This window comes from Triticum urartu, chromosome 4A (assembly GCF_056163025.1).
Source record: "Triticum urartu cultivar PI428250 chromosome 4A, HENAU_Tu73, whole genome shotgun sequence".
In the NCBI taxonomy this organism is placed as follows: Eukaryota; Viridiplantae; Streptophyta; class Magnoliopsida; order Poales; family Poaceae; genus Triticum; species Triticum urartu.
The window spans coordinates 255721100-255737147 of NC_141876.1; the positions used below are offsets into that span (position 1 = coordinate 255721100).

At 53.1% G+C, this 16048-nt stretch overlaps 1 long non-coding RNA gene across 2 annotated transcripts; it reads right to left on the reverse strand.

Moving 5' to 3' along the window:
* Window positions 1-7560: 7560 nt before the first annotated feature.
* On the reverse strand, window positions 7561-9105 carry LOC125551812 (uncharacterized). Of its 2 annotated transcripts, none has more exons than XR_007303230.2 (2): window positions 8127-9105; window positions 7561-8034 (listed from the first exon to the last, which is right to left on the reverse strand). It is a non-coding gene; the product is annotated as an uncharacterized LOC125551812 (long non-coding RNA). The 2 variants fall into 2 exon arrangements; XR_007303229.2 differs by having other exon boundaries at window positions 8122-9105.
* Between the last annotated feature and the right edge of the window lie 6943 nt (window positions 9106-16048).

A 16048-nucleotide genomic window follows, 5' to 3' on the forward strand; every position in this document is an offset into this window, starting at 1 on the left:
AACCCCCGTTTCGTACTAGCCTTGCCGCCAAGGCAGTAACCCTATGTATGGAGCCAGGCGCAGACCCTGTGCGCAGTCAGGGAAAAGGAATCCCTTAGTATGTATAGTTTCCTGTCGATTTGCATGTTTATGTATATACGTATATGCATGCTTGTCCAGGGTACTATACTGCCTTTTGATTCCAGTAAATGTTAATGAACCACCGAGGTTCCGTGCTTTTGCCCTCTCTTCTTTCCAGCCACGGCAAGGACGCGCGATCCCGCCAAGGACCCAGCTCCGGCAAGAAGTTGAGAAGACCGCCCGACACAGCTATCCCCGGCAAACCAAACAGATAAAGTTTACCTCTTGCCCATTCGTATTCGTAACCTGTGACTTGTGCATTAGAAAACCTCGCCACTCTTTTTAAGGACTCGGGGGCTCCCATTTCCAACTCGAACACTGCTTCGGGCAGAGTGGTCGTGGTGGCCCTTGTCAAAAAGAGGTGGAAGGGGCGCTGGGCCCTTTGTGCGTAACCCGGTAGATGTGATTCTCCAGCAGGCGCAAGGGGCCCCGACAAGGTGGCTTGTCGGAAGGACTCATTTATTTACACTAAGGAGGCATTTCGCCTCCGCACAAACATACACGTGCATGAGTTACCGGCAGGGCTAGACTTTTTCATTAATATGTTGATGCGAGTACAAAGGTTACAGGATACAAGCATGGGCTCGAGAGATTACATTATATAGAAATTAAGATTTGGCAAGTGCCTACAATTTAAAAATAAAGATAGGTTCCCCGTGATCTCCGTTCTTGCCCCTTTCCCCCAGGTGCGGCGGGTGAAGGCAAAAAGGAAGCGGCGGGGAATCTGCCAATGGTGAGCTTGATGAGGAAGACCCTCGGCAAGGCGCAGAGCTGAGGGAGGGGGGCGGCGCAGTCAGTCGGAGTCGGTGTCCTCCCGCTTGACGCCCTCGTCGTCGCTGTCCTCCTCGTCACTCTCGCTCGAGGAGGAGGTTTCGCCGTCAGAGGAGCTCTCCACGCAACACCTTAAGCGAGTTCCCAAGAGCCCGAAGACCTTGACGGAGAGCAAGCCGTTCTCCATCAATTTGAATTGGAGGACGAGACCCTCCAACAGGCTATGGGCATGAGCGAAGGTCTTCCATCCACGGCGGAGATACATAACATGAGGGGCGGGGAAGTCGACGTCGACCCACATGCTGACATTCCCGTAGCCCCTCATATGCAGCCTCAAGGCCTGAGGCGGGTCGAGCTCCATCTCCCGAGCAAACGGAGTGGGGAGATGAAGACGGCCACGCACCGGCCCGCGCAGCCTGACGTAGAACTCGCGGGGCTGGTCTCCGACATGGCCCTCCATTGGATGAGGGGCCGTTGGCGGAGGCGAAGACGGTGCGCCGCCCCGTCCTCCTCTTCCCCGAGCGCCACGACGGCCTCGTCCTCGCTCCCTCCCTCTTCCTCTTGCGGCCGGCTCCGCCGCCACGAGCTCTTGGGAAGGAAGGGCACGCTGTCGAGCGGAGGCCCTCGTTGCCGCCATCGGAGCACCAGCGCGCCCTCTCGCCATGATGAAGGGAAGAAAGGAGTCAAGGCAGAGGAGATGAGTGTTGAAGGATCGAATGACGCCGTCCCCCTCCCCTTATTCTTATAAAGGGGCGGGGCCGAGGCTCGGCGGCCCCACTCGACCAATCCGGCCGCCAAGGGGCGCAGGGAATCGGGACTGACCCGCTGCTCCAATCAGCAACGACCCAGCTTCCCGCCTCCACATTATGGCTCGTGCCCTCCGCGTCCAGCACCTACCCTCCTAGGGGCATGGAGGACACATGGCAAGCGAACCGGAATCAAGAGGACGACTGAAGCGACCACATTCCACCCCGTGACCGTGGGGCGCGGGAACCTTGAAGGCCGCGACCTGAGTCCACCTAGTACATGAGCCGCGCCCTGCGTTTTCCTCCCTTTTATGGGGAAGGTGCGGGCCGCCTCTTCACCATTTACCACGATGTGATGCATGAGGGCAGCAACTGCCCCATGCATGACCCCCACATCACGCACGACCCCGACGTCACGCATTCAATGTGGGTCATGAGGAAGTGCAACTGGCGAGGGTGTTACTGCGGTACAACTCGGCCCCACATGCCCGCGCACCGTTTTGGGCCTAGCCCAACAACGCGTCACGCTTATGTGTGGCCCAGGCCCGGGGGCTCCTGTCGATGCACAAATGGAGGGGTCCTATTTTGTACCCCTTTACTTGTGCGTGGGCAGTTGGAGCCGCGCCTGCGGCCACACCTAGCGGGGCAGAGGAAGGAAGCAAAGTCACAAGACAACCAGAGTAACGCCAAGCCAGAAACCCGAAGAGCAGAGGGGCGTGGTGAACTCCCCCGGCAAGGCCCTTGCCGGGGCGGCCTCCACAGCCCCGGCAAGAACCTTGCCGGGGCAACTTGCCCAAATCCAGCAGAGCCGCCACCCTTGAGCCCAAGAGTTCCAACACCATCAACCACTTTGGAACCGAGGCTCGGGAGGCACCTCCATGGTGGCATCCAGATCTTTGTGAAGACCAAGAACATGCAGGACTAGATGATAACCAGAAGAAGATGATCCTTGGGAAGATCCTTGCCGAGGATACCCATGAGTCCCCCCAGGTAAGACGCTTGCCGGGGATGCCCATGACACCACGGCAAGACCCTTGCCGGGGCCCCGACAAGACCCTTGCTGAAGACATCTGCGGGGGCCGCAGCCCGGCCCACATCTTCTAAGACTCCACCATCGTTCCCATGTAGCTGCCAGCCCACCAGCTAGGCAAGCACCTGCGTGGCGATGTGCGGCCTCGAGGCCAACTCAGCAAGCACCTGCGTGGTGGCATGCAGATCTTCGTGAAGACTCTGCCACTGCACCAACTCAGCAGCTAGCCAGTCAGCGTGGCACTACACGCCTCATCAGTTCAGACGCGTGTCGAAGCCAGGTGAGGCGGTGACAACTGGGACGAGCTTCCTTGTCGTCCCCGATAAAGCAAGAAGGGCACGTAGGTAGCGCATTAAATGCATTTGTCCTACGGTGCCTGGAGATAGACTCGACTACTGTATAGCTTTCCACCTCCTGTGTGCCACTGTGGCAGCCCCTTTGACTATAAAAGGAGGCCCGCGGCATACTGAGGGAGGATTCAGATTTTTTGGACCCTGCACGCTTTGTAGCTAGTCCAAGAACACCAAATAAACATAAACCAGCAGGAGTAGGGTATTACGCATCTCTTGCGGCCCGAACCTGGATAATCCGCCTGCATTGATTTCTCAATCCCTCTCTTTCCACAGCCCCGCACCCGCCAACTATAGCAAAAGGGATTCCTCGTGATCCCGTAGGTGTCATTTCCCCCGACATCTTTGGCGCGCCAGGTAGGGGGCGCAAGCTGTGAAAATCCGGTTTGAAGGTTAGCACACCGACTTCATCATCACCATGGCCCCCAAGAGAAAGGGGATCACAGCGATCGGCTCGTCCGGGGCCGGCCCGTCCGCGCCAGCGCTAGCAGGCCGACCCATCCACGCCAGCGCTAGCAGGTGTCCATAGAGTTCCACGCCTCACGACTGCCCGAACCTCAACCTTGACTCCGGTTTGTAAGAGGCTTGTAATAAAACTTGTGCCAAAATGGACAAAAAAAAATTCCTCGACATATATGTGCGATGTCGTGACACCATGCCAAGTTTCATGATTTTCGGGTTAGTTTTGGACTTATGGGGATTTAAAAACCGAGATTCTTCTCACTAAATGTTTTCAAATAGCACACGGTTCACTCATGAAAGCCATGTGCCTACCAAAATGTGGCCGATGCCCCCTCCCCCTCCTGCGCGTGCGATCTGAGTCGTGCATTCTGATTGGCTAGAACCCAAACCCCACGGATCGTACGTGTGCACTGTTGGATGCTCCCACATCGAACGACAACCCTGAGCCCTTTCACAGCACATGTAGTACATGGGTAAGCATTATGCGCATGCGTCGTGCTAGCTCACGCTTCCTTCTCTACTAGGTTTTCTAAACAGACTACCGTTTCTCGCCACTCCTCTCATTGGTTTCACACCTCTTCTCCCATCATTTTCCCGCTACCTGTGTCAGTGCTCATTGAAGGCTAGCGGCGAGACACCGGCCATGTAAATATCCCACATAGTTTATAAAAGCACAAATGCGTGTGATAGGAGGGAGTAGGTCCCATAGGGTGACCAGCGTGAAACGCGTTAATGGCAAGGGGACAATTGTTATCAGCAAAGGCCGGCTTCCCATCTGCTAGCCTAATCAAATATAATGCAAAAGTTAAGCGTGCTCGGGCTGGAGTAGTCCAAAGATGGGTGACCAGGTGGGAAGTTGCATATCTCAAGCTTCATTTAAATGCTATGACACAATCATTATAGAGATATATTATATCTCTATAGTGACCTATCATGGCATTTATATAAACCTTGGGATCCTTGTTTTGCTAATTTGTAGACTATGTTTTTATGGGTTATTTTTTGCTCTAAAAAAATTAAAGAATGATTGACTTGACCTGTAATGGCGATTATATAAACCTACTATGTTTTTATGGGTTATTTTTTCCTCTAAAAAATTAAAGAATGATTGACTTGACCTATCATGGCGATTATATAAACCTTTTTTAGGTTGCATGCAGGGTATAGGGGGCAGGGTGTTCTTCTCGAGCAAGTCTCCCTTGTGCGGCTTATAGACGCGACACATATCTGTGGGCTCCCCAAGGTATATATATTATCCTTTACCGACAATTAAGGGGCCCCACACAATCTATCCCTTTGACCCAACAACGAGAAGGGTTTGACCATGATGGTTTCCTATTGATACTAGTAAGGTACACGTGCATTGCACGCATGAGATTTGGTAACCAAATTATGAATAAATACCACACTATAGCTTGTAAGCTTTGAGTCATATATGCATGATGTAGATGTTCGTTTAATTCTTATAGTTCATCTCATCCAAAATCAATTAGTTTTATAAAAAAATCTATTTTAAGATTCATGGAATTGTGCATTGTAAAGCATAAAGTCAATACAAAAGTGTCAATTCATTTAGAAAAAAAAGTTTGGGCAATTAAGATATGGAAGATTCTAGAGAGCAATGGAGAAGTGCTTGTGTTATGAGTTTTGTACATTATGCTTAAGTTCAACCATGGAGTCTTCTAGATTGTACATGTGGCAGAATCTGGTGGAATATAGATGATATCCAACGGCCATTAGTGCTCGGATTTGCCATCAATGTACCGTCGGATTGGCTTCATCCAACGACCAACTTTCAAAGTTATTCACACACTATATAGGGGTATAGATATAGATATAGATGTGTCCCATGCTAGACCAAATAAAGTTTGAGCGCATGCGTGGGACGACCCCCCTGTCGCCGCCTCGAAGTTGGGAAACTGACATCGTACGTATTGAACCAGGCTTGGAGTTGGGTACGGTGTTCGGTTTGTAATGTAGTTAGTGGCCCATCGAAGTTGTGCATTTGGGATTTAAACACATCACACACCACCGTACCATACATATTTTCGGGCCGCATCCAGTGTATATGGGGTCTTCTGATCGACCACGTCTCCCTTGTGCGGTTTTTTGTGATGACACGCATATCTGTGGGCTCCTTGAGTGTATATATATCGTCCCTTTGACCGATAATGATGGGTATGTATTGGCCATGAATGGATTCCTCCTAGTTCATGTTAGAGCCAGTCACCGTCACATGTCGCTCAACCAAAGCTCGAACTCATGCGTTGTCAGGATTTCCTCCCACATGCTCGGATTGCTGGGTTCGACCTACATCATCCCTGTGTATCTCGTCCTTAACTACCTTGCCTTCATGGTTGTTGTCTGTATCGAGAGGTACGCACCACATCTAAATTGGACATTATTCTATATTGAAAACACACATCACCCCTTCCCAACGTATATCATTTTGGGCCGCATGCAAGAGGTGCTGGTTTTGTGGTCCCTCTCGTGGGATTTTTATGATGGTTCAATCTATTGGCCCAAGCGGTTTATCGACAACAACAACTAGCGTTTGACCAAACGATAGATTCATCGGTCCGTCTTATGGTAGGTCATGACGACATGCATGTATGACCAAAGTATCGATCATTACGTGCATCCGCCCCGCTAACACGAAGTGGAAGGTAGTGGGCATATATATACAGCCGGTCTATTCTAACAATATTAGTAGAATAACTATTCTGACAACACTTTCGCACTGCACGCTCAACACAAATGCACGTCATTGTTTAAACCAAGTGTGCTGCAGTACTCACGCGAGTGAACTTCCCGTCGCCAAAAAACTGCACGACGTGTTTTTCTCGTACTGTTTTTGCTCTAGTTTTTTAACCGTTTATCGGAACGAGGCGTATAATATACCGTTGGAAAGCTATGGATTAGGCGCAACTTCGCCATGTTGAATACTTTTCGAGATTTCACACGGTTTAAGAGCAGTTTTGAAAATAGTGTGTCCCATGACGAGTGGCAGCGAGCGTTGTTTCGCATTTTCTTCTAAACCGCTCGTCAGAATGAAGCAAATAATACACCGTTGGAAATATATCGTTGAGGCGCATCTTTTTCATATCTATTATTTTCTCTAATTCGTTACGGTTTAAGAGCAGTTTCAAATTTACTAAACCGTGCAATTCTATTTTTCAATTTTTTTGAAATTTTCGGTACTATTTTCGCTCCAGTTTTCTAACTGTTTGTCGTCACGAGACATATGATACACCGTCGGAAAGCTACAGACAAGGCGCAACTTTCGTATGTTGAAATGTTTTTGAGATTCCTTACGGTTTTTAGTTAATTTTGAAAATCATGCGGCTGACGTCGAGAGGCAGCGGCTATTTTTCACGAAATTTTTACGAACCGCTGGTCGGAATAATTCAAATCATATGCCGTTGGAAAGATATCGACGAGACGTAACTTTTTCATGTAGAACACTCTCTCTAATTCCTTACGGTTACGGTTTAAGAGCAGCTTTGTTTTTACCGAAAAGCAGACACTCTGTTCTTCGCGAGACCAAAATCGTTGTATTTACTGCATCGGACAGAAGAACACACTGCTTCAGACGAAATACCGCACTGCATCAGATGGGCAAGCGCGGCAAGCGCACTGCATTGTTTCTTTTTGTTTAGACGTATTTTTTCTCCGACGGGGAACGAAGAACGCACCGCTTCAGATGAAATACCGCACTTTATTGGACAGACAAGTGCACTGCATGATTTTTTTGTGGAACATAAATTTCCCTAAACGAGGTGGAGTGCACTTCTTTGTTGTCGTTTGTCCGAACCGAATTACCGAGGCTAGTGTGCTGCATTTTTTTTGTAAAACGCTTTTTCAAATTTTGCATGGTTGAGGTTAGTGAACTTCAGATCCTGAGTGCCTAGACAAGGCAAGTGTACTGCATCAATGTTTTTTTTGCAAACGCTTTTTAAATTTTTTGCATGGTTGAGGTTAGTGTACTTTCCTTGCGCCCACGCACCAGACTGTAGTATTCCTATCGCATAACAAACCGAGCACTGGATATGTCTTCCAAAAGAGAACAGCACTGCAAGACTACAGACAAAACAAACATGAAAAAGACTGAATTGCATGCACACACCCTCCGCACCACGCGAACACAGTCAGGGATACCACAATTTTATCATGAATTTTGCATAGGCGGCTCGGGGGTGGTGGCCCTCCTATGCAGATTGCAGTTTCTTTTGCCGAAGTGTACTACTTTTGCAATCAGCACACATGTCCTTCAATATATAAACTAAACATACACCATTTTCTCACGCAACGAACTGAAAAAACAAAAAAGTGAGCTGCAAAAATCGCCCATGAGTCGATGTTGGCCGGCCGCGCGCGCTACTAACTAATCCCGACTTTGCTCACACCCATTGTAAAGAAGTGCACTGCATGACGGGTCGACGATGGCTGTGCGCGCCTGCTGTGTGGACTGCTCCAGCGACACCATAGCGTTGCTCATCCTAGAGAGAAGGCATGAGTTAGTGCACGGTTTCGCCAACAATTGGGACGAAGTGAGCTGCAATTGAACCAAAAAACGCCACGCCGGATGAAGTGAGCTGCAGTTTCTACATGCACATACAACAAATTGCACATGTACACATACTTAACTTCACATCAATGTATGGTGAACCTCATCTCCAACGGTGGTGTAGATGCCGCTCGGCAAGGGTTGAGGAATGCCAGGGGGAGGTGACTGTATGCACGCCACACTGGGACTGCATGGAAGCCGTAATGGACTGTAGCCCAAAGGGGTCGCCCCGGCCGTGCTGCTCCATCGAAAGAGGAGGGAAGGTGGAATGGAGGGCCGGGTGCCCGTGCAGTACACTCCCCTCCTCCCTCTGCCCACCTGTGCGGCGCACTGCACTACACTCACACGCACGACCTAACCGCACGCAAGAGCTGCAGCCACACCACACTGCACGGCATGACCCACCGAACCGCACGACAGACCCCACTGAACTGCATAGCAGTTCCGGCAAGTGAGGGTGCGGGCGAGGTGAGGTCCCGATGCAGATCTGGCGAGGGGTGGTGCGGGATGGGGCGTGGGGCGGCGGATCTCACCGATGCCACGAGGAAGAGGAGGTGGGGGATTCTCCTGTGAGCAATTGGTCGCTGAAGGCTCGACCCAACATGCGGCGGACAGTAAGCTCAAACGCAAAGGAGGACCGGCGAGCAGATCCGGCACAACAGTGTGGCTGTCGACCCGAACTGCGTCGGCTGGATGTGGAGGCCGGGGGCGCGGCCTAGCTCCGGTGGCAGGCCTTCGCTTCCTGGATCCGACGCCGGTGCGTTGTGGGGCGGGGGTCGCCGCGGCCTGGATCCGGCGCCGGCTCGTGATGGGAGCTGGCCGGGGGAGGGGGCTTGTCGGCGAGGGGAGGAAGGTCACGGGAGGGGATATTGGCGCCGGTTGGTGGGGTGGGGGAAGGGAGGGAGGTGGTGCGGTGGTGGGGGAAGGGGGAGGTTGGTGCGGTGGTGTGTGGTGGGGTGGAGACGAAGAAGGTGGGTGGGTACGGGGGAGATGTGGGAGGAGGGGTGGCCGGGGTTGACCTGCTTTTTTTATTTCGCATCGGGTCGGGGTGGGTTAGGGTGTTAGCTGAAGAAGGTCGGTGTTATTAGAATAGACCCCTCTGTATATATAGACACACATATAATAATGCTAAATTAAGTGTGTGTTGGTGTACTAGTGTAGGGCTACCTTAGTATCTCGAACTTGTGCACGGGCAGTCGCAGCATCCTGCGGCAAGGCTTACCGGGTGACCGCCAAGATCCTCAGTGGTTCCTCTGGAGCCATTCAAGAACAAAGTATCCAAGTCAAAAAGACAAGACCCTGGCAAGAGGAGCTTGCCGGAAAGGCCAACCAAGGCACTTCAAGACCCCGGCAAGAGGAGTTTGCCGGGAAGGCCAACCAAGGCACCTTAAGGAACTTGCCGCGACGCATCGCACGTTCCGGCAAGGCCCGGTGAGCGACAAGCTCCCAGGCACGACAAGACAACAACCGCGGCAAGGCGCTTGCCGCGGCAAGACACCACTGTGCCCGCGCTCCAGCACATCCACCAACGTGTCGCTCTGGGGCCCTTCCAGGCGTACGTGGCGGGAGGCTGTGCAGCTTGCGGTGCGCGGTGGCAAGCGGCGCTAACAAGATCGCCATCGTGGCGAGCGGTGGCGCCCCTGACGGTCCCTTTTTACACTATTTAGGCGACACAGACGGGCATTTAAGGCCCTTGTCCCCTGCCGTCAGGGTTAGGTATGATACACTGTAGTAGGTAGCTGTACCTACCGCAACACCTTTCCATTTTTACCCTTTGCCTCCGTTGCCACCTGTTGGTGACCCCTTGAGCATATAAAAGGAGGCCCATGTGCAACGTAGAGGGGGGTTCGAAAAACACTCACGCTCGGTCTCGCTAGCTGCTGGTGTGTACTGTAGCACTCCGCGCTCCCGAGCAAGAAATCAATACAAACCACAAAGCAGGAGTAGGGTTTTACGCATCCGTGCGGCCCGAACCTGGGTAAATCGCTCGTGTGCTTCGCCTCGATCTGCTCTTTGTGCGACCTCCGCCCCCGCCGAACCGAAAGGGACTCGGCCCGCCGGTCCCATAGGTGTTCGTGGATCAGCCCCCCGACATCTTTGGCGCGCCAGGTAGGGGGCGTCGAGGTTGTGTGAACCAAATCCGGCGTTCACGCGAGCTAGATCTCCATCATCTTCATCAACATGCCGCCGAAGAAGAAAAGCTTCGGAGGCGGCTGCTCCGTCCACCCCGCTACCACCGGAGCAAACGGCTGATGGGGCAGACGCCGGCGGAAGAACGGGCGTCGACGAGGGAGCTCACGGTGCCGCCAGGTCCAAGGACAAGGCTGCGCTGCCCATCGGCGGCGTAGCCGGCTCCCACAACGACCGGGCGCACTCCAAGACCTCGGCGTCCGTACATGCACCGCGCCCATCTCATGAGGCGCGGGACCGGCAGCGTCATGGTGCTCATGGTACCATGCGTTTGCTGGACCAAGATCGAGCTGGTGGATCTCGGAGTGCTCAAGACCACCATGCACGTCAACATGCTGGCACGAGCGAGGCACGGTCGCCTGGACAGGATATTGCTCCTTCTAACATAGTTAGAAGTCCGAGCATATCCCGCTCCTCGCACCGTTCGCCACCACCACCCGCCACTGCAACAGAAGCTTTGGCGCGAGCTCAACTGCTCCTAGACTACCCTCCAACGGCGGACAAGATCGACGACTGGAGGGCCACCATCCAGAGTCTCATCGGCTTCGCCAACGGCGACACTCAACGGCAGCCGAGCACGTCGCGGCCGCGGCAAGTCAGCCAGACACGAGCCAGTGACGACAAGACCGGTGGGGGTGCAACTACTGTGCACTCCCCGCCCCGAAGGCCAGGATCGCTGACTCGCCGGATCCACCTCGACAGCGACTCCACCGCGTCATCAGATCCACGAGCTCGCCGCGATCAGCGCCAAGTTCTTCACGAACGACAGCAAGAAGACGCTCGTACTCGCATCGAGCGCCGAAGAGAAGCACGACGTCAATCAGACCAGCACGCTGGGCCCTCTGTTGACATGCATGCGCCAGGGGAACCAGGCGACTTGCCGTACGCGGTAGGTTGCCCTGCGTTCACTCGTGAGCTGCGGCAAGTCCAGTGGCCCAGCATGAAGAATTTCAAGCCAGACGTACCGGAGAAGTACGACGGCAAGTCGCATCCGTCGGAGTTCCTCAGCATCTACACCATCGCGGTGCAGGCTGCTGGGGGCGGGACGACAAGATCCTTGCCAACTACTTCCCGCTGGTGCTCAAGCCCAACGTCAGGTCCTGGCTCATGCACTTGCCGGACAACTCCATATCCTCCTGGGCAGACCTATGCCATCAGTTTGTTGGCGCCTTTATAGGCGGCCACAAACCTCATGGCCAAGAGAGTGACCTTCATCTGCTCACCCAGAAGGAAGGAGAGCCCCTGCACAACTACATTCAGAGGTTCAGCCATGTACAGCACAACATCCCAGATGTCCACCCTGCCGCGGTCATCAGCGCGTTTCATCAGAACGTGCGTAACCGCAGGATGCGGGAGGAGATGGCGATGTGCAAGATCAGAGACGTCAGTGAGCTGTATGCCCTGGCCGACAAGTGTGCACGTGCTGAGGAAGGGAGGAAACTCCCCGGAGAGAATGTAGGAGCAGGAGGATCTGACAGCGAGGATGCTGCCCCGGCAAAGAAAAACCGGCGCCGGAACAGGAAGAAGAAAGGCAAAGATGTGCTAGTCGTTGAGCAGTCCGGCAACGAAGGTGGCGCCAAGAAAGCCAAGGTTGGTAGCTCCGGCAAGGAGATTGCCGCATGCACCAACTGCCAGGCTGTGGCAGTCGTCGACAAGCAGGACGGCACCGACAAGCAGTACTGCAAGATTCACCGCACCAAGGGCCATGACCTCCAGAGCTGCAAGAAGGTCAAGCAGCTTGTCCAGCAACAAAAAGTTGAGTACAAGCGACGAGACAAGGAGAGGGCCCAAGGAGGCGCTGGAGAATCTGGCAAGAAGCGTGCCGGCCGGGGAGGACGCCGCGGCAAGGCCAAGCAGCGGCAAGGAGACAGACCTCCCCACGGCCGCGACAAGGATGAAGATGACGACGACGACGAAGACATGGATGATGTTGAGACCAGTGAGCAGGAGTTCCAGAAAGCCACAGAGGTCTTGTGCATTGACGGCGGTGCTTCTCTGCATACTTCACACCGCCAACTCAAGCAGTGGGTGCGGGAAGTCAATGCAGCAGAACCACCCGTCGAATCGTGCAACCTTCTAAAATGGTCCAGCACGCCTATCATCTTTGATATTGAGGACCACCCTGATCGCACAACTGCGGTCGGGTGCTTGCCGATGTTGGTTTCACCAACTATCCGCAACCTTAAGGTCACTAAGATGTTAGTTGACGGCGGGGCCGGCTTGAACCTGATCTCCTCCGCTGTACTCCAGAAACTCCAGATCCCTGACAGCGAGCTCGAAGAGACCGGCACATTCCAAGGAATCAACCCGGGAAGGAGCAAGCCGAAGGGGAAGGTCACGTTGCCAGTAACATTTGGCAGCGAGCTGAACTTCAGGACTGAGAGGGTCACTTTTGACGTTGCCGATATTCCATTGCCCTAAAATGGGATACTTGGCCGTCCAGCACTTGCCAAGTTCATGGCAGCCTCTCACTACGCATACAACATGCTGAAGATGCCAGGCCCGATAAGCGTCATCTCTGTCCCCGGCGACAAGAAGGATGCTCTTATCTGTGCCGACAAGATCTACCGGGAAGCGGCAGCCGTAGCAGATCGCAAGTCACTTGCCGCTGAAGCTCCTGGGGGGAAGAAGAAGACCAAGTCCGGCAAGAGTTCTGATGCCCACTCCGGCAAGCGCACCTCTTCGGAGTGCCGCGCTGCCGTCGAGGACGCACCATCGAGCTCCACCGGCAAGTGTAAGAAGACAATGGCAGCTCCGCCAGAGACGAAGAAGGTGTCCGCCAAGGAGGACAGCACTGGTGGTACCTTCACCATCAGTGCCACTCTCGACCCTAAATAGGAAAGCGCGCTCGTTGCTTTCCTGCGGGCGAATGTCGACGTGTTTGCGTGGCAACCGTCTGACATCCCCGGTGTTCCCAAGAAAGTAATTGAGCACCATCTTGCCGTTTGTCCTCATGCGCGGCCCGTCAAGCAGAAGGTCAGGAAGCAGGCAGTGAAGCGCCAAGAATTCATTGCAGAAGAGATCAAGAAATTGGAAGCAGCAGACCTTGTCAGAGGAGTGCTCCATCCTACGTGGTTGGCCAATCCTGTAGTCGTGCGCAAGGCGAACGGGAAATGGAGACTTTGTATCAATTTTACCGATGTTAACAAAGCTTGTCCCAAAGACCCAATTCCTTTGCCACGCATTGACCAGATTGTTGACTCCACAGCCGGATGTGATTTGCTTTCATTTCTTGACGCATATTCAGGATACCATCAGATCTTCATGGCAGAAGAGGATGAGGAGAAGACCGCATTCATTACTCCATGTGACACATACTGTTTCATACGGATGCCTTTCGGATTAAAAAATGCTGGCTCAACATTTGCAAGAGTAGTCCATGTCGCTCTTGAGCTACAAATACACAGAAACGTGGAAGCTTACATGGATGACATAGTGGTCAAGAGCAAGGACAAGGCAACTCTGATCCAAGATTTAGACGAGACCTTTGCAAATCTGCGCAAGATCAGCCTCAAGCTCAACCCAGAGAAGTGTGTATTTGGAGTCCCCTCAGGCAAGCTTCTAGGGTTCTTCGTGTCTCAGCGGGGAATTGAAGCCAATCCCGACAAGATCAAGGCCATTGAGCAGATTGAAGCACCAAAGCGCGTCAAGGATGTGCAAAGACTTGCCGGTTGCGTGGCTGCTCTCAGCAGGTTTATCTCTAGGTCTGCTGAGCGCGCCCTGCCGTTTTTCAAATTATTGAAAAAGGCAGGTCCAATGAAATGGACTCCGGAAGCGGAGGCTGCGCTGCAAGACTTGAAGAGATACCTGTCCTCCCCTCTAATACTTGTCGCACCTAAGCCACAAGAGAAGTTGCTGCTGTATATAGCGGCAACCAATCAAGTGGTTAGTGCTGCGTTAGTAGCAGAGAGGGAGGCAGATGACGAGCCAGCAACCACGGCAAGCGCATCCAGCGACAAGCAACGGGCTTCCCCGGCAAGCTCTGGTCCTGACAAAGATGGATCTGCGCAGATGCGCGAGGAGATACAGAAGAAAATGGTGCAGCGCCCAGTTTACTTTGTCAGTTCCCTTCTGCAGGGGGCTAGTTCAAGGTACTCTGGCATGCAGAAATTGCTTTTCGGCCTCCTCATGGCCTCGAGAAAGCTGCGCCATTACTTCCAAGCACATGAGATCACAGTTGTCACTCGCTTTCCGCTGAAGAGGATATTACAGAATCCAGAAGCGACAGGCAGGATTGTTGAGTGGGCACTGGAACTGTCAAGCTTTGGCCTCAAGTTTGAGAGCACTTCAACTATTCAGAGCAGAGCATTGGCAGAATTCATAGCAGAATGGACGCCAACACCAGATGAAGAAATTCCAGAGACGAGCATCCCCGTCGATGAAGCAAGCAAAGAGTGGCCGATGTACTTTGATGGTGCCTTTTCGCTGCAAGGCGCCGGCGCTGGCGTGCTGCTTGTCGCACCCGCCGGAGAGCACCTCAAGTGCGTAGTCCAGATGCACTTTCCCAAGGAGCAAGCAACAAACAATACTGCAGAGTATGAAGGCTTGCTTGCCGATCTCAGGATCGCGGCAGACCTTGGGATCAAAAAGCTCATTGTCAGGGGTGACTCACAGCTTGTCGTCCGCCAAGTAAACAAGAGCTATCAGAGTCCGTTGATGGAAGCTTACGTCGACGAAGTGAGAAAGCTAGAAGAGCACTTTGAAGGCCTACAGATGGAGCATGTTCCAAGAGCTCAGAACGCCATTGCCGATGGCCTGTCAAAGTGCGCCGCACTTAAGTTACCTGTGGAACCAGGGATCTTTGTGCTCAAGCTGACTCAGCCGTCCGTAACGCCATCAACTGGACAGAGCAGGAAGAGGAAGTTGGTTTCTGGTGACTATTTGCCGGCAGAGCTTCCCGAAGCCGCCGCCAAGAAGGTCCCCAAGATCAACGCCAAGAGCGCTGAGGAGCAGTATGCTCCGGCAAGCCCTAGGGTTTGTTCCGTTGAAGCAGAAGCTCCCGACAAGTTTTGCTCCGGCAAGCTTGCCGGGGAACATCAAGCTCCAGCAGAGGCTCAGGTTCTCGCCGTAGAAGCGGATGTTCCCGCAGCAGCAGATTTGCCTTTAGTCCTTGTTGTCGAGCCACAAGCTCCAGCATGGGCACAGCAGATTGTCCGTTTCCTTCAGATAGGAGAACTTCCCGAAGAGCAAGAAGAAGCGAAAAGAGTAGCCCGGCAGTCAAGTATGTACCAGTTTGTCGACAAGACACTGTACAGAAGAAGACTGAACGGTGTGAAATTGAAGTGTATTCACCGGGAAGATGGACAAAAGCTGTTGGCACAGATACATGGAGGCATATGTGGTCACCACATTGGCGCAAGAGCACTTGTTCGCAAAGCATTCCGGCAAGGTTTCTTTTGGCCAACAGCCCTCCAGGATGCAACTGCACAAGTAACCAAGTGTGAAGCGTGCCAGTTCCATTCCAAGCAGATACACCAACCAGCTCAAGCTCTCCAGACGATCCCTTTATCCTGGCCATTTTCGGTCTGGGGGCTCGACATCCTCGGCCCCTTTCCCCGAGCAGTCGGGGGCTTTGAGTACTTGTACGTAGCAATCGACAAGTTCACAAAGTGACCGGAAGTGGAACCAGTGAGGAAGGTGACAGCACAGTCAGCAGTCAAGTTCTTCAGGTCGATTGTTTGCCGCTTCGGGATCCCTAACAGGATAATCACCGACAACGGTACGCAATTCACGAGCCGCACCTTCATGCAGTACGTCCAAGATCTTGGCGCCAAGGTCTGCTTCACTTCTGTTGCTCACCTGAGAAGCAATG